Source organism: Balaenoptera borealis (assembly GCF_965194805.1).
Source record: "Balaenoptera borealis genome assembly, chromosome: 21".
Taxonomy (NCBI): domain Eukaryota; kingdom Metazoa; phylum Chordata; class Mammalia; order Artiodactyla; family Balaenopteridae; genus Balaenoptera; species Balaenoptera borealis.
In genome coordinates, this window is record NC_138880.1 from 7,091,450 (window position 1) to 7,111,356 (window position 19,907).

Below are 19,907 nucleotides of genomic sequence, written 5' to 3' on the forward strand. Positions count from 1 at the left end.
ATAATGTCATACATTTTCTTTGTTTAAAATTAAAAACAGACATAGAGAATGGAATAGAAATTTAAAAAAAGGCTTATCATCACATGATACGGAGATGCACTAGAAATTTCGGGATAGACCCGTGGCAGGTACTGCAGAAAAGCTCTCTAAGCTCCATTCAAATTCCCATAGCAAGTCTTACTTCACCTTGGAAGCTGGAAATATAAACTGCATATTCTCAGACTCCCTTAAACCTCAGGTTTGCCATGTGATCCACCTGTCCCCAAGCCAAAGCACCGTGGGAGGTTTGGAAATGAGATAGAGCTGGTGCTTCTGCTGAGTTTGCAGTTTCTCCTGACAACAGCATAGTTGTTAAAGCATTGAAGGCAGTAGCACAGCGCCCACGCTGTGTTTGGCCCATGTCTGGCACAGAACACCGAGTTGCTAGTGTGACGGCAGCTGAAGTAGTGGGTCTTGAGCCAGCAGGGGCTACGGTAGCTTCTTGATGTGGCTGCTGGTTGCTGTGGAGACAGCAGCTTTCTTGGTGGCCTGTTCATCAGTATTGTTTGGGGACTCACGGCTGGAAGCTCAGGCTAGAGCCTGTTCCTCATACCTTTCCAGTGACTTTGTAAGCGCTTGATTCCCTTCTGTTGAACTCCTTAGTACCTAAACCAGCTAGAGTGGATTCTGCTACGTGCAGCTGAGCCCTGACTAACAGTGTATCCTTCCAGCTCTCAGCATGCACCACCTTCAGTGGGAACAAATAGCAGGGAGAGATTTCATGTACCTTTAACATCTTGGAAAACTATAGTACAATGTCACAACCAGGATACTGACATTGTTACAATCTACTGATTTTATGCAGACGTTCCCTGTTGTGCTTGCAATTTTATGCATAGGTGTGTAGGTGTGTAGGTTTGTGCACCCATTACTACAGTCAGGGTAAAGAACAGTTGCAGCACCACAAAGATCCTCATGTTGCTTTTTCATCTCCCTCCCAATCCCCTCCCTAATCTCTGACCCCTTCAGTCTCTCATCTGTTCTCCAGTTCTGTAACATTGTCATTTCAAGAATGCTTAATATAAATAGAATCACAGTATATGAGCTTTTGAGATTGGCATTTGGGGGTTGGGGTTTGCTCAACGTAATACCCCACTGATTCATCCAAGTGGTTGCCATGTATCAACAGTTCATGCCTTTTTATTGCTGAGTTGTAACTCAAGGTCTAGGTGTCCAGTTTGACCTTGCACCCATTGAAGACCTGTGGATTGTTTCCAGTGTTTGGCTATTATGAATAAAGCTGCTGGGAACATTCATGTGCAGATTTCTGTGTAAATGTAAGTCTTAATTTCTCTGGGATAAATGCCTCAGGGTGTAATTACTGGTTCACATGGTAATCACGTAGTTAGTTTTACAATGAACGGCCAAACTGTTTTCCAGAGTGGCTGTACCATTTTACTTTCCTGCCAGCAATGTATGAGTGATCCAGTTTCTCTGCACGTTTGCCAGCATTTGGTATTATCACTTAAAAAAAAATGTAGCCCTTCTGATGAGTGTCTAGTGGTAGTTTATTGTGGAATAGGCTTCATTTTATGCCAATTTGTGTAGCACTGCTTTATAATTTCAATGGTAGTTTAAAACTGTTTATATCATTATATTCAGAATTGATACCCCACAGCATTGCCTTTCACTTCCATAGCGTTTTCACATATTTTAATCACATTTAACTTTTACTACCTTATGGCTTGTTATTATCATCATACCCGCTTCTTTGGTGAAGAAATGGAGACAGCAAAAATAAAGAATTATGCAATGTCTCTCAGGGGAAAAAGAATGTTTCTTGAGCAACTACTATATGCTAAGCCCGTCGTATCATATTTAATGACACAGCTATTTCTGCAAGTATATGCTGTCATTCCTCATTGAAAGAGGATTTGAAAGTGCTTATAGCCACTAATACATGACTGAGCTAAAATTGTCATGCATTTTCTTTGTCAAAAAAAAAAAATACAGACATAGGGACATATAGAGAGAAAAAAAGAAGAAACTCTACATATTATCTATAAACTATAAATACAGTTAATATGTTGATTATATATTTATATATACATAATATATGTATATATATATCACATATATATTATATAGAGAGAGATAATATAATAAATATATCATATGTGTGAATATATGTACAAATATACATATATATCATGTCTATAATGATATAGACATGATATAGAGAGACCCACTAGGAATTTTTGTGTATATATTTATGGCAGGTACTGCAGAATGGCTCACTGAGCTCCGTTTGAACTCCATACCAAAGGCTTTTTCTGCTAAGCTATATTGCTCAGCTGGCAAATGAAAGACCTGGGGCTAGAACCTGCGTATCTGATGTCATGTCTGGGAGGCTTTCTACCACAACAAAGCTACCTCTCCTTCTAACTTGAGAAGATAAAAAACACACCAAAGCAAAAGTCTTAGGGGACATTCTAATTTTGCATTTCTATTGATTAAAGTGTTTTCACCTTCACGTTTCATGTTTTCCAGCTCCTTCCCCATCTCTACTCCTGAGACAGTATCTTGGGCAGACTCTGTTTCCCAGCTCAGTGCTTCATGATAGGATGAGTGTACATCCCGGGGAGCATTTGTTTGATTGGAGCGTTCGGTACCTCATTGATGCACAGAGGCACGTCCTCTGGGAGGTGGGCTGCTGGGATTAGGAGACTGAACTGAGAACAGGGAGATGTAAGTTCAAGAACTAACCAACCTTGGGAAAGTCAGTTCACCACATTCTTAAAAGGCAATGTTTGGACCAGAACATCTTCAAGGCACCTCCCAACTTTTTGATTGGCTTTGGTTTGTCTTTTGACTGTATCACTTGCTCTACATCACAGCCTTTGGTGAGCAAGGGTGGGTTGGAAGTCATCAGCTACTTCATCAGCATCAGGTTTTTTCAAGGATTCCTGACACCTTGGCCCCTTCTCAGAGATAAGATGTCCAGAGGGAAAAAAGAATGTAGCCTTGCACATGTGAAAGAACCTGGTTATTTCCTAGGGAGTACAATTTCAAACAAAGGCATATACACACAAGTACATCCTCACTTCAAGAATTAAGATAAACAAAAAGAAAGCAGTAGAATTGCAAGCTTGTATTTCAGTTCTAATTATCAGTAGTGACTTCCCCTGAGGTCCCTAGGATGGCCCTGGCTTAGATGATGGATTTGCTGCTTGTTCACATCGGTCACTTACTTGGCAGTGAGACATGACCTCCACAGGCACAGAGATTGTATGTGGATCTCTGTAATAGAATACTCTTTGTCCACCATCATCCCTCCTGGTTTTCCCATGTTCCCTTTCCTTCACCAGGAGACATGGGATCAGGGGGCTGTTAAATCACCGGGTTCCTCTGCCTTGTGCCACTACAGGGGTTAATAAATAATCGTGAAAGCCACGACTTGGCCTGCTGACATGGGACCTCCCAGAGCCAATTCTTACCCAACTGTTGTTGCATCCCTTTAATTAGGGGACCAGCATCTGCTGAATAGTAATCCCTAACTGGAAGCACATAATAGAAAAATGAAACCCAGCTTTAGCTGGCCTCCACTTCTTACACTGTGAATGCCGGGAGGGACTTGGAGGTCACTCGGTCTAATACATTCATCTTAGAGGCAAGTAAACAGAGATTCTGAGACGGACAGCTGGGTAGCAGGAGAGCCAGCCTGGAGCTCAGGTTTCCTGGCTGCACTATTTCTCAGAACCTCACGTGTTTGAACCTGTGGCAGCTACCAATGTAAGACTGCTATAAAGAAACAGAGTCTGTTTCAGTTTTGTCTTGTTTGGGGCAGTGGGATGGTGGTATTTGGGGCCAGTATATGTGGGGGGCAGGGACTTAGCTATTAACTACTCCTGTGCTCCTAAGGCATCAGCTCCTAAACATCGGTAAATGAGAGTGTAGCAAAACTGCAGAGACGTGATTGTCTCCCTATCACTGGCGCAGCTGTGATTTCTCAAATTCTAGAAAAAAATGTTGTAAAAATATGGATCAGTATAATGATTCTACCACCTGAGACCCCTTCCATTTGGCATGGAGAGTCAAGATAAGCATCAGAAAAAGATACACTGGAAAGATATCAAGGGTTACATACAAGGAAGGCAATTCGGCCAGCCGCAGCACCTCAAATGGCTTGTAATCTTAAGACCATTGCTTCTAACACATGGGACAAAATAGAAAACAATTTACAACAGGCTAGGGCCGGGTGGTATGATGAGGCAGAAATGCTACAGGAAACGCTACGGGAGTGGGAAATATGAATGTGTTGCTCACAGTTTTATTTCTGTGCCCAGCACAGCTGGTAACACCTTATTAGAAAAATACGGTAACACCTTATTAGAAAAATACTCCATCTAATCTAGGATAGCGTTGGTGTAAGAAATGCCATTGTATTTTGTACTCTTGAACAACAAAAACAGTGCCAATTAAACACTACATACCAGTGTTGGAGATGTTAAAATTTAAACCAAAAATGCACCTTAAAATCAATGAAGTACAGTCCCTGTGAACAAATAGATGAATGAGTAACTTGGGTTAGAATCTTGGGGCGGTTGCTCACTGCATTTGTGACCTTTAGCAAATCACTTCAAGTGTCATGATCTTGAAATTAGAAAGTAGTAATAATAAACCCTACCTCAAAATTTTCTGATAATTATTAAAATATGTAGTTGATGATAAACTCTTTGTCAACACAGAGTTTTAACAGAAAATGTTAATTCATTAGGTTTCAAACTTAACTCCTAAGCAAGAGTTGCAATGACTTGATAGGAAAGGATTTTTTTAGAATTACAGCATCATGAAAGGCTTATTGGAAACTGCAGGATGGGCACTGTGCCTTAAAAAACGGAGATGATTTGAACCAGGAGGGCATTTTTCACAGGCTTTAAATTGTCAGTAAGTGCAAGTCTTTGGTGAAAGCAGACTGAGAGAGACTGACATTAGACCCAGACCCAGAATAAAGGGCAGAAAGAAAGGCTGTTGCCCCCGATGTTTGTCTATAAAGAACAAAAGGTCAAAATGTGGCATCGCTTAACTCATTTCCAGGCACAACTTCTCGTATAACTGGTCAACCACAAATGACTTCTAAACCAGCAGAAGGAGACAAGTCTGGAACAGACATTTAAAACACTCCATTTTAGTGCTGACCTTGTCTGTTGAGTTTTTTTGTGTCACTCATGCTGGCAGTCGAGGTTAGCTGAAGTTCTGAAAAGAATAATGCAGGCTGTAATGTGGCTTACTAAAATTAAATGATTTTTAAAATTATGTGCCTTTTAAACCAATTATATGTGTCCCAAAAAGTTGTCCACTCCTGGAAATAATGAAAGTAAAGTGGAGACCAATTACAGAAAAATAGAAAACACTTTACAAAGTTTCCTTGTTTTTCTGTGCATATTGATTCTGCCTTAGCAAATGGAAGTAAATTAGTAAGCAGAAGCGTTTCCTTAAACATTTGGTATCAACAAATGAACCTATCTATGAAACAGAAATAGAATTACAGACATACAGAATAGACTGGCGGTTGCCAAGGCGGAGGGGTTGGGGGAGGGATGGAGAGGGAGGCTGGCGTTAGCAGATGTAAGCTTTTATATAGAGAATGGATAAACAACAAGGTCCTACTGTATAGCGCAGAGAACTGTATTCAATATCCTATGATAAACCACAGTGGAAAAGAATATTAAAAAAAGAATGTATATATATGTATAACTGAATCACTTTACTGTACAGCAGTAATTAACACAACAGTGTAAATCAACTATACTTCAATAAAAAAATTTGGTATCAAGTTCTGTTTAAGATATTTATTAACAGAAATCCCTTTGTTCTCTCCTCTACTAAATAAAATGAAAATTATTTTATTTTTTTATTTATAAATAAATATTTTATTTTATTATTTTATTATCAAATTACATTTTATTTATTTTTCAGTGAAAAATATTTAAGAAATATTACTGTGAAGATATTATCCTGTCTAGCATTCTCTCCTGCATTTATCTGGCTTTGATGAGACGTGAGCCTTAATGTTTCTAATGTGACTTTTTGGAGAAATGTTCCTTCTGATCATTTGACACAGGAGAAAGGTTGAATAAACATCCAAAAATGTAGATTTTCTCCAAGCCTCTTTTCCTTTTCTAGCAATTATCCCTTCAGGAAGCATTTCGGTTTCGTTTGACACAGTGATGTAGTGCAAGGATATTTTGGGAAAAAATTGGCACCTAATGTTTAATGAGTAAGCATTGAGTGCATAACCAGGTGCTGTACCCCTTCCATCCACCTGATATTTGAGAAGAAGGTGCAATCCTAGTCGTCTCTGTCATGGGGTTCCCATCAGAAGAATCATGGGGGGTTTATATCCCTATGAAACTTCCATTCTCAAGGAAAAATCCAGAACAGATTAAATCATTCAATTGGCCACTGAAATTCTCTAAAGCTGCCAGTTCCTACTTCCTCTGCCACTGCTTTTCTCCCATGTTTCCTCTGTTTTCTTGGCTATGTAACTAGCATGTCCACATCACTAATAATATTCCATCTCCAAGCATGGTCCTTGGAACGCACGCCTCCCAATTCATGGGAATCTGCCATTCCCAGTAATTTGAGACCTTTGCTTATCTCCTCATGGGCCTTATCCCTCTTTCTTTCTCCATCACATACACATTGCACAAAACAGTAGTGAGAGAAGACCATCTCCCCGCTCTTATTAGAGAGGTATGCACAGTTTCCTAGGGCTGCTGTAACAAATGACTCCAAACTGAGTGGCTTAAAGCAACTGAAATCTATTCTCTCACAGTTTTGGAGGTGAGAAGACCACAGTCAAGGTGTTGGTCAGCGCTTGCTCCCTCTGGAGGCTCTAGAGGAGAAGGTTTTCTTGCCCCGTCCAGCTTCTGAGACTCCAGGTGTTCCTTGGCCAGGGACTGCCTGGCTTTAATCTCTGCCTTGTCTTTGCATGGCCTTCTCCTCTGGGTTCTCCTCTGTGTTTCTCTTACAAAGACGCTTGCTGTCAGATAATCCAGGGTGATCTCATCTCGAGATCCTTAGCTCAAATACATCTGCAAAAACCCCTTTTCCAAATAAGGTCACAGTTACAGGTTCCAGGGATTGGGACATGGACAAATCCTTTTGAGGGGAGGGACACAATTCAACCCACTGCAAGGCATGAAAAGGTCTTCAGTTAATGTCTCCATGCCCACTCTAGTGACTCTTACTTGACTTACTTGTCAGTTTCTCACATCCTCTTACCAAGAAAATTCAATGACGGTACATCAAGTGTTGAATTATATATAAGATGATACAAGTGGGAAAAAAAGTGCCTTACGTAGTTTTTTTTTCCCCCAAACTTGAGCTTTTTTCAGAAAGGTACTCTATGCAGGTAGGAAAGAATGTTTTATCAGATACCATTTGGTAGGTGACCATGATCTGATGGCCAGGGAATGTTCACTGCATTGAGCATATATACAGTATACCTACTGCCCTCCTTCTTGAGGAGGAGAAGGAAATTCCATGGTCATCACCATATCCAGCTTGTCTTATCAGGCCACAGCTGTATCCCAAGAAGCCTGAGAGAGCTAACTGGACTTTTGATCTTGGCTGTCTCGAGGCTAACTAAAAGATCCCTCTGCTATCTTCATTATTGCAGTACTATATAACTCCTCAGATCATTTTTTCAAATTTCTCTACATGCATCCCCAAATTTACCATACCTCCTCTCTCTTGATCCAATTTCCTGCTGCTCTCCTGCTTCTAAATCTCATCTCTGCAGTCCTCTGGAAGACATATTCCAAGACAAGCAGACTAATCTATATCTTCAATTCTGTTCCCAATGCTCCAAGGTAATGGTCCCTAATGTTTTGGAGCATCAGAAATTCTAAAGAGTATTTAAAAATACATGCTGGGGACTTCCCTGGTGGTACAGTGGTTAAGAATCTGCTTGCCAATGCAAGGGACACGGGTTCAGGCCCTGGTCCGGGAAGATCCCATATGCGCGAAGCAACTAAGCCCGTGAGCCACAACTACTGAGCCAGCGAGCTACAACTACTGAGCCTGAGTGCCACAACTACTGAGCCTGTATGCCTAGAGCCCGTGCTCCGCAACAAGAGAAGCCATCACAATGAGAAGCCCACGCACCGCAATGAAGAGTAGCCCCCGCTCGCTGCACCTAGAGAAAGCCCACGCGCAGCAACAAGACCCAACAAAACCAAAAATAAATAAATTAATTAATTAATTAAAAAATAAATAAATAAAAATACATGCTGATTTCCTATTCTAGACCTACTGAATCAGGATGTCCAGAGCCCACAGGACCCCCATCGTTAAGGATTCTCCATAAGTCATTAATGAATTCATCTCTTTATCATGGGCCGTAATCAACATCCATTGAGGATTACAGATGACAACCAATGGGAAATAAAAAATTTAGCTAGAATGCCTAAACTTGGACTTAGCAGGAGAATTACAATACTATGAAATCTAAACTTACACTGCACATCTTTAAATGGAAAGAACTGTCAAGTCATATCTGTTTTACATTCTTAGAAAAATATTGTTCCACAAAAGATTTCTATCCTACTTGCTGCTATTAACTTTTCACCTAAAGAGTGGTTCTTTCTATATTTTTTTGAGGAGCTTCACAGTAGGTGGTTTCACAGGGGTCTTACTCAGAGACCTTATTTCCTTTCTCCCATAAAGATGAGAACAAGAAAAGAAAGGCCCCCGGATCAACAACTTATGTCTATACCATCACCCTTCCTCGCTTACTCACCGTAAATATCTCATGTTTACCTTGATCTGATCCCATCCAAGAACTGGTGTTAATCAAGTTCTTGCAAGTTTAAGTCTGAAGTCATTTTGGCCACATCTTGGACTTAGGGATTCAGTTTGCTCAGCATTAAGCTCTTTACTTAGAAGATGGTTTCTTCCTTTGTTTTCTAAAGTTTTGCAGGAAAGTCAGTTTCATCTCTCTCTCTTTTCCTTCTTTTTCTTCTCATTGTTGACCAGGTTTCAAATAAGGTGTTTCTTGGATTGTCTAAAAGCTGATATACAAAGTTATTTCATGTATGGGCGAGAGGGCATATGGATTAATTTGCCACTTGCTCCTGTCTGGAGCTTTCACAATAAAAGTGAGAAGTAGATAATACAGATTGGCAGGAAATATTTTATAATTCAATTGTTCTCCTGAAACAGTAAAACCTACTACCAGTGAACAACATATAAAGACAACTTTCGGGTCATCAGTTGAGAATTCACCTTCTCTTTGGCTTAAATCCCCCCAAATATACTGCAGATGAAATCCTGCCCTATTTCCATTGAATATCTCTTATTAAAGGACTTTTGACTTTCAGAACCCATTCAGTTCCTGCCTGCTCCATGAATTTGATTTTATGAGCAAATCAGCCCACAGTGACCACTGAGTTTCTACCTTGGGTTCCTTATTTGTTCACTGTTTGTTCATGTTTCCAAAGTTTTTATAAGCTTCTAGAAAACAGGAATTGTGGTGACGGTGCAGTAGAAAGAACTCAGGGTTTGAAGTCAAAAGACATGATAAGGATGTGGAAAATTTATTGTGAATGTTGTTTTCCATAAGATCCAAGATTTTCTTCATTTTTTTTTTTTTGATTTTCTATGCCAATCAAATGCAAGAAACCAAAGAAAATAAGGGTGTACTGAAGGTTTTGAGCATGTAAGTGAGCCAATAAATATTTAAACGAAAATTAGAGAAGGCCTTCTCATCTAGCTGGTTCTATCATTAATGAGTTGCATAAATCTTTCACACATGCTTACTTCATGTTTGCATGAGAGACATGGCTTTTAGCTTCTTGAAAATTATATTTGACACTTTTTTGGAGGTCCTACTGAGATGACTAGTTGGTTTACCTTCTACAGCTACTTGAACTGTGTTGCCCAAGAAGTGCCGTTATGGGCTGTTTAGGTGTAAACATGACTTAGGTCTTGACTTCTAGGGTGAATCTTGGGTCACACTAAGATTTCTTTCCCCTTCTTCTCTTCCTTCTTTCTTCCCTCCCTCCATCCCCTCCTCCTTTTCTTTCTTTCTCTCTTTCTTTCTCTCTCTTTCTTTTTTTCTTTCTTTCTTTCCTTGTTTTTCTTTCTCGTTTTTCCTTCTTAATGCTCTGTTGTGGCTTGTCTTTGCTTCTTCTGCTTCTTCCCTGAGTTCACCTCTAGTTCTGATTTTCATGTCTCATAAGTCATTGCCCACTGGTGGCAGCAGTGATTGGTGGGTTGATTTTATGGTATTACCATTAGGTAATCTCTAACAGAGAGAGAGGGATTCGTCTCACTGGAGGAGAGATAACAGAGAATTTGGTTTCTTAGATTTTTTCTGTGTGTGTTTAGGCAAGAACATGCCTTGCTTCCACTAGAAAGGAGAATAGATCTTTGAGATCAGGATTGATGCATTTTTGTTTTCTATGTTATTCTGTCCTGTGACAGCAGTTGTAAAGCATAAGCTGCAAACTCCCTGTGTCTGTAACTGGGAAAAGCTTTCACCTCTCATTTTGTCTCATGAATGTATATATGTGTGTATGTGGGGGTGTGTGTGTATATATATATATACACACACACATTTATATGTATATATATGCATATATATATATACACATATAGAGAGAGTGCATGCACGTGAGTGTATGTGGATATATTCATATACAGGGTATTTTAATAAATTAAATTACAAAATCCCTTAAAATAAACGTGCTCTGTTCTCATTGATTTATGGACATTAATAAGAACTTATCTAAATCTCATATTCCCACAATTCCCAGAAAATAAAAAAACCCTGAATTTCTAATGCTTTAAATCTGCTAACTTTTAAAGAAAAGAAAACTTCTCATAGAAAGTGCTAAATCGGAAGCTAAGCTCATGTTATAAAAATGAATCCTTGAGCAAATCAGTCTGGTACAATTAATTTGCTTTCAAAACAGCTATGTTTATTTCCCTGACTTTACCAGTGTAGAGTATATACAACTGCACATTTCATTTCATTTTTAAAAGGAAGATGTAGCTTTTTGTTTGTGTGTTTGTTTTTTTAATTTCTTGATGACAAGTTTGGTGAATCTAATCTTCCTAAACTTCTTACACTGATTTACTAAATAAAGAGGCTTACATTACTCTCACAAATGTTTCAGATTATGAAAAACATAAAATTATGTGTTTAAATTGAATTATAACTCTGATAAGTGTTTTTATGTTAACAGTAATTATCTCAATTTAAACATAATTACCAAATCTCATAGGTGATTTTAAGGTCTTAAACCAATATTCATTGAGTTGCTTAATATATATAATCTTTGAATACTCGACTAATTTCTAAGATAGAATACTATCAAGAAAAGTGTATGTATGTATGTAAAATATATATAATAGTATATGTATATATAGTGTTTGCTTTGTAACTTCTTATTTTATGCGTTTTGGAGTGGCTATATCCCTAAGCAATGTTAACAGAAGTCTTCACTTTTGCTGCTTTAAAACATTAAAAAGGTGTAAAAAAGGTATCTGTGGCCACAAGAGTCATGCTATATATGTAAATGAGCTTGAAATTTTGTTAAAATGCTTGCATTTGTACATGTCACCCACCTCCTAATTCCTTCTGTGAAATAGATGTTACATACTTTGGTAAAATTTTTATTTACCATACATGAATGCTCTCCTAGGAGCAAGAGTAGCATATAGGTACAACTTAGTATGCAAGGTCATTAGATGTGATTTCATTTGCTTAGGTGAAAAATATGATAGTTTTGTTTAAAATTAAGTGACTGGCAGTTCTAACATGTTAAAGAGGATCGTGATGAAAAACACATGAATTCCTTTTGCAAGAGGGAATTTTATTTTCCTTGGATTATGATACGTTCAAATAATGAGTCTGAAAAGAAGCATTAAACTGTGCTAACATTTTGCCAAAAGTGGCTCAGTTTTGATGAGTTCATTCAAAAAATTATTTTAAAAGAGTTTTCATTCCTTTAGAATCAAATATTATATTGATGCATAACCAGAATTAGGTTTACTCTCTATTAAAATGATAAATCTGTCTTCGAATATTGATCTGCTCTTCTCTACTTTCTATGATATCTGATGAGAAACTGGGCTATTACCTGCTCTATGGCTGAAAGCAGAGGTTGGCAAACCATGGCTGCCCATCCAATCCAGCCCATCGACTGTTTTTGTAAATAAAGTTTTATTAGAACACAAGCACACCCATTTGTTTACATATTGTTGATGGCGCTACAACAGCAGAGTAAGTAGTTGGAAAAGAGATGTTATGACCTCAAAGTCTAAAGTGTCTACGGTCTGGCCCATTACACAAAGTTTGCTGACCCCTGGCTTAAAGCTTCCTATAAGGTAGTATGGAAGGCCATTTCCTGGCTGGCCATGAACCTTAGTTAGAGGAGAGAGAATTTCACCAGTATTTATAGACATTGGATTTGATTCCCTGGCCTTAAACTAAAAGAGAAAATGAGAGGAATGAAAAATAATAGAAACTATTTCATTTCTCCAGAGGGAAGTTAATTTTCGGGCCTTACAATCCCCAACACCATAGAGCTCTAGATCTGCTGACAGAATCAAAATGTGGCTTATATGCGTAAATTAACACTTTTTACGGCAACTGTGTAAATGAATTAGAGTCAAACACAATGAGGCCAGCTTTTCGTGATCAAGAATAATCTTGGAAGATTATTTATGATCAAAGGAAAGACTGCTAAGAAAAATATCTGCTGAGAAAAAAATAGACCAGAGGGATTACTGAATGTTCTTTCAGTATCACTGAGTGTTTTCTGGCAGGCTCCCCTGTGGATTATCTGATTCTCCAGGTCAGGGGTTGGCAAACTATGCCTACAGGTCAGACACTGAAGCCACCTATTTTTTGCAAATAAATACAATTGAATAGGAACAGCCACACTTATTTATTTACATATTGTCTATGGCTGCTTTCATGGATAGAGAAGAGTAGTTGCCCCAGAGACCAAATTACTCACAAAGCCTAAAGCACTTACTATCCGGTTCTATACAGAAAAATCATGTCAACTTCTCCACTTGGAATGTTTTCCTTCGTTTGATTTATTATTCACTGTTGATTAGGATAGTTTTCAAGTCTGTAAGTATAGATGATATAAAAAATGTATAGCAATGTAAATGATTCTGGTCTGATATGAGTGCAAAGAATTTTTCCATTTGACAGAGATGCAAAAGATTTATGTATATAGAAGTGATAATCCTCCAAATTGAAGTTTTATTACACTGTAGGATTTTAACTAGTTTTGTGTGGAAATTAGCCACCTCATTCAAAGCATCAGCCACTACAAATTCTCCACTCTCTTCAATTCTCCTTGAACAACCTCACGATTTTTTTTTGGTTTTCTCATTAATTGATGAAAAATATATGTCAGGTGCTCACTTTAAAATAAAAGATGTGTAATATATAATATATGTTTTACCTTCAGAGGAAACATTGATCAAATCCTTTTGATGTCATTATGATTTCAACATTATTACCAACCAGAAAAAAATGTAAGTTGAAACCACAAGGGATACAAATTCATAGGCATCATTATTGGCAAACAATAAGGTCTGATAATATCAAATTTTAGAGAAATTATGGGAAAACTGTACTTATTCATGATTTATGGAAGTGTACATTAGTAAAACCACTCTAAAGAACAATTTGGAGTTATTTAGTAAATATGAACCTGCAGATGAAGAAAGATTCTTCTTGAAGATATAAGCCTTAAAGAGACCTATGCACAGGTGCACAAGGACATGTACAAGAATGTTCATAGCACAGTAGTTTACAAGAGCAAATAAATCTAGAAATAAAAATGCTATCAACAGCAGAAAAAATCATAGTATATGCATACAACATCAAAAATGAATGCATTATAATTACACGCAACAATACGGAAGAATCTCAGAATACAGATCTTTCTCGATTTACAAAGTGGTTACTTCCCCATAAACCCAACCTAAGTTGTAAATAATGTAAGTCAAAAATGAATTTAATACACCTAACCTCCTGAACATCTAGCCTACTTAAGTGCATTAGCCTACAGTTGGGTAAAATCATCTAACACAAAGCCAATTTTATAATAAAGTGTTGAATATCTCACGTGGTAATATGAATACTGCACTCAAAGTGAGAAAGAATGGTCGTAAGTGTATCGGTTGTTTACCCTCTTGATTGCATGGCTGACCAGGAGCTACGGCTCTTTGCCTCTGACTAGCATTCTGAGAGAGGATCATACTGCATATCACCAGCCCAAGAAAAGATCAAAATTCAAAATTTGAAGTACAGTTCCTACTGAATGTGTAATGCTTTCGAACCATCGTCAAGTTGAAAAACCGTTAAGTCAAACCATTGTAAGTCGGGGATCGTCGGTACAGAGTTGAGTTTAAAAAGCAAGCCAAGGAAGAAGATGTACACCATGACTGCATTCATATAAAGTTAAAAATCATGCAAAACCACCATTCATTATTTAGAGATACAAACATATGATAAATTTTTCAAGAAAAGCAAGGGGATCTAACACAAAATTCAAGGTAGTGGCTACTTCTGAAGGTGTAGAGTTAGGTGTAGCATCTAGATGAGGCAACAGAGAACTTTAAACAGTCATGTTTTCTTTCTTAAACTGGGTGGCAAAAATTGGGAGTTTGATAGATAGCTATCTTAAAATTATTCTTTTTTATATCTTCAACATTTAATACACATAAATTTTAGAAAACAGTCTAACAGTGACAACCAAAATGGACCACACAACTAAGGAACGTGAGGCAGAAGGAACTCGATATATCAGTCAAGATTCTTTTTTTTTTTTTTATAATGTGAAACTTTAATATACCACTTTCAGTATAAAATATAATAAGTGGGCATAAATAAGAATATAGGAAATAAAAGAAACATAATTAATATAGTAAATTTTATACATAACACCCTACAGTCTAAAAAAGAGACAGCGTATGTTCTTCCAAAATGCTTATAGAACATGTCATATTTTATTATATATGAAGAGTCATATCAGGAAAATATCAAGAAGTATCATAAAGAGAAATCTTATATTTTCTTATAATCATGCATAAGATCTGGAAATTTAAAATAAAATATAAAAAATTGAAAATCTCTTTCATCTGAATATTTTTTAAAAACTATTAGACAATTTTTGGAGCAAAGGATACTAAGAAAAATTGCAGGATTTTTGAGAAGCAATGATAATGATAGTACTACATACCACTATATATGAGATATATTTACATATTTGAAGCAGTCACCAGAAGAAAATTCACTTTACAAGAATACAGGGTACACAGATTTTCTTATTGCTATAAGGGAACAATCAACAAATTCATAAAATGGGCAACTGATCTGGGCACCTTTAAAATAATGAATTTACTGGTAAAAATGGAGGGAAAATAAATAAATAAATAAATAAATAAATAAAAGACCTCCTCCATCTTTTTTTTTAAATTGAAGTATATTTGACATATAACTCTGTATAAGTTTAAGGTGTAGGAAGGGTTGATTTGATACGTTTATATATTGCAATATGGTTGCCATTGTAGTGTTAGCTAACACCTCTATTATGTCACATAATTATTATTTCTTTCTTGTGGTGGGAATAATCAAGACTAGTCTCTTAGCAAGTTTGATGCTTATTATTTAGTATTATTGTGTGTAGTCAATATACTGTGCATTAGATCACCGGGACTTATCTACTAGTTGCAAATCTGTACCCTTAAATCAGTCAGGATTCTCTGGATTGTAAACGAACAATAACAACAACAACAAAATGGTTTACACAGAAAGGGAATGTTTGGCTCAAATAAATGAAAAGTCTAGGGCCTCAGCCATAGCTTAATGGGAGGGAAGAGTGTGGTCAAACTATGTCACCAGGTCCTGGTTTCTCGGAGCTCTGTTTCCTCTATGTTGGATCCCTCATGAGATGACTTCCCCCTTGGGTTAGCAAGATGGCTGCAACAGCCCTGTTACCACATTTTCTAGGTTCAGGCTTGCAAGTACAGTGGAAGATACTATATGCCTCTTATCCAATAGTCCTAGCAAAAGTTTTTATCGTGTCACATTGGCTCAGCTTGGATCATGTGACCATCCTGGATCAGCCATTGGCCAGCAGGTATACAGTGCTCTGATTGGCTGGAAGCAAACCACATGTTCACTCCTTGAGCTCCGCTTGGAATGAACTTCACTGGATCTGCGTAACCAGGGGTGGTAAATGGATAACTGCCCAAGGAAAATCAGGGTTCTTTCTCCAAAAGAGGCAAATCAAGTCTCGGTGGCCAAAATCAAAGTTAAAAATCAAATTAATCATAGAATCTAATTTGCTCTCTCAGTAAGCCTGACCAGAAAGCCTGGTCCAGTTTAACTGGAAGCAGGAGAAATGGTCCAGAAGGTAAGTACCTGTCTATGCCCAGCTTCTCCCAGAAGCTGAGACTGAAGCAGAGCCTTTCAACTTTCAATTCACCAGGGAACTTCACAGAGCAGGAGAGAGGGGTAAGGAGAATGACGCAGGGGGCAGGGGAGAGAGACAACCCGAAAGACATTGATGAAACAGCCACCATTAAATGTAACTGGTCCTGAGGGTTATCCACAAAGAAGCGCTAAAAATTGCCCCCTTCTTCCCCCCAATCAAAGTTTTACTCTGTAGGTCACAGATGCAATGTGCTGAGCAGAGATGCCCTGAAATGGGAAGCAAGAGGCGACTGGCACAAGGGTGATGTGAGGTGTTGCCAGGTTGTACCTGTGTGAAGGTGTCGGCAATCCAGGTCGAGCTGGTTGCTGCCATACCAGCTGGGACGAGAAGCAGGTGAGACAGATCAGATCAGCTGCTGTGCCTTGGGTAGGGAGGTTCATGGGGGTAGATACCATGGCTGAGTCATGAGTCCCATCACTTAGTGATGTATCAGGGCCCCTTCCAATAGCATTTTTCTCTCTCCTGCCCTAGAGGCTTCAAGGCTCCATCATTCCACTCGTTACCTTTCAAAACCTGTCTGGTGCACCAGGGACTGGGTGAGAGGGTTTGCTCTCTCAAGTACATCAGTTACCTGCCTGATGATCTGCTAAATTGACTGCCCAACTCCTGGGGCAAATTTCAGCAAATAATCACTATCCAGGCAGGGTTCCTGAGGGGCCACTCTCACTTTGCCCTAAGCCCATCAACCATGTGCAAAAGTGGAAAACTAGGGTGAAATCAGGACAGCAAGGTGAGGATGACAAAAGGATGGAAGGATTTGGAGTAATGTAACTGAAGGGAGTGGAGAGGGCATCCAGAACACGAGGCTTGCAGATGGTCGGGACCGTGGTACTCCCGTAAACGGACTGTTTTCTTGTTGTGGAAGCAGTTCTAACCCCTTGAAGGTTAATTTTTCATGTAGCATTCGGCACTGCTCTGGTGCGTAATTGGTTTCTGGGAGGTCAGCTGTGCCTCACGAAAAAGCCCATTTGAAAAACATCAATCTGCAACATTAAAGTGGAAATAATTCCATACTTAGCTACAGAAACTCCAGAAACACATTTCACTGATGAAAAGCTTTTAAAAATAATATAGACCTTCATTTCCTAATCCCTAAAATGAGGGGGTTGGATTAGGTGATCTTGAGGTCACTTGTTTCCCTTTGTCTTTGTTGCTAGGAAGCATAAAGCTCCAGTTGCTGCTGGTTTTAAAAAGGAGTTTGGGGTTTGGGTTTGTTTCTCTCTCTCTCTCTCTTTTGTTCTGTCCCTTTCACCTTTTCAGTCTGTGTTAACAGCTTCAGTATATATGGGTCTCTCTGTTTATGGTGAGCTATTGCAAGTCCCTTTGGTAACATATACAACCAAGATTCCTTTCATTTCTAAGACTATGATTCTAATGATGTCCATACTTGCTTTTCCCATCTGAAAAATGTAAACAATAATTCCTGTAGCCCTCTTTGCTCAGGTGCTGAATCTTGGGTACACTAAAGCATCAGATGTGAATAACAGTTCAGAAAGGCTCCAAGGTGCCCTGTGCCTGTTATCAGAGCTCTGACCTTGACCACAGCGAGCCTGGGATGCCCAAGACGATTCCTCACTGTCCTGGCTTTCATCATCACCGGACTCCCTCCTCACGCACAATGTTCCAGCTCTGCCATCTGCTTTGAGGTTTAGTCACGGAATTTATCTTGTAACTTTCTCACACTCAACCTCCTAACTCAGCTGCACAAAGACATCTGGGAGCCCTGAGGCTTCCTCTGCGCTGGTGCGTGCCATCCCCTCAGGGAAACCAACAGACTCAGGATGGCCGGGCCCCTTCTCAGGTGGTCTCTCTCCATTTCAGAGCCCATTACCTAAGAGGCTAGAAGAGGACAAAGAAGTGTCACATGACCCCACTCCTTTTCCTGTCCTGTCCTGTCATTCCCCCTTTGCCACTGTGCTAATTTCTCTGCGTCTCCATGGACCCGAACTCCTTCTGTAGCATTCTGTTTTAGCTGCCTAAAACAGTTTCCCTTTGTTTTCTTTGCTTTTTGATGCTTTTTCTTCTCTCACCAAATGCCTCTTCCCTTCAGGAATAGCTTAAATGCTATTTTATATCCTACAGCTTCGACCCCATATTTTTCAACAAAGGGAAATGACTTTTATCCATTCTTTTGAGCTTATTGTGGTGGTCTGGAAGGAATGAGGTAAATCTGCGACCACACATATAAATCCCGGGCTTGGGCCTTTCAGGGGTGGTAATTAGTCTTCGTGAAAGCAGAGTTTGAAAGCTCCACATTTACGTACCTTTTCTTCATGCCACCTCGGGTGGAAAATCCACTCCTGACTGCAGGTGTGAGCTGGATGCATGAACTCCTCGGCAGGATCCTGACAGGCAAGTCCTTGTTGGCCTCGATAAACTGGCGATGGTGACGGGGGAAATCACTTCCTACACAGGCACCAGATGAGTGAGAGCGAGCTGTGTCGACAGAGGAAGGGAAACCAGCATCCTCATGCCTCCGGTGTGTGTGAGATGTTTTCCTAGATTCACTGATTGTCACTTAATTCTAATAACAACTGACTAGGAAATGATTGTTGAGCCATTATACAGATGCATAAACTGAGGCTTTATCATGTTAGGTCTTTCCCAAGCTCCAGGTGCCAGTAGGTGGCAGAGCTAAGATTACAGCCTAGGTATGTCTGATTGCAAAGCCCAGGCCCTTTGTACCGGGCCCCGTGTAAAGCGCTTTACGTATAGTTTCTCAAGTCATCACGGTAACAACCCTCCAAGATAAGTATTAGCATCCTCGATTTACAAATGAGGAAACTGAGGCTTAGGAAAATTCATTAACTTGCCCCAAATCATGCTGTTGTGAAGTGACAGGGGCATTCCAACTCAGGCTTGGTCCAGAGGCCACCTGTGTTATGTACCCCAATTAAACAGCCAAAGCACTTGCTCCCCAAGGAGGGTGGTATGGAATGCTGAAACCTCAGGTTCCGAGCAGGCAGGTCTGGGCCCGCAGCAGGTGAGATTTCTCAGACATCCTCTTCGGCTTCCATCAGTGCGTACTGAAGCCCCAGGGAGCCTGGCAGACAGTGTTTAGTCTTCCCGTGTCAGGCCCCATCCGTTCCGCGCAGCTCTTTCGCTCAGCCCTGAGCGTGCAGCTCTGTTGTGGCAGCTGCACCATTAGCAGCCCATATGGCGGAGCTGCAGCCCACTTATCTGTAAAGGATGTGCCGGTAGAAACTGACAAATGGCAGCGGCTTGGCCACCCTGGGGATGGTTCCATTTGGAAACCGAAGCAGGGGGCCCGAAGTCCTGCAGTCACCCCACCCCAGGGCCAGCCCTGCCCCAACAGCCGGGAGCCAATTGCCCACAGGGCAAATCTGCTGACTTTGGTGCAGAGGAATTGCTAACCAGATTTGCAGTCCTCCC

General features: G+C 39.6%; 1 protein-coding gene across 1 annotated transcript in view; it reads right to left on the bottom strand.

Moving 5' to 3' along the window:
- Positions 1-11,041: 11,041 nt before the first annotated feature.
- Positions 11,042-19,907, bottom strand: part of ZMAT4 (zinc finger matrin-type 4) — a 422,482-nt gene continuing 413,616 nt past the window's right edge. The window contains exon 8 of the transcript XR_014239095.1: positions 11,042-18,950. The gene's annotated coding sequence lies outside the window, so the exon portion shown is untranslated. The remainder of the gene's footprint in view (positions 18,951-19,907) is intronic.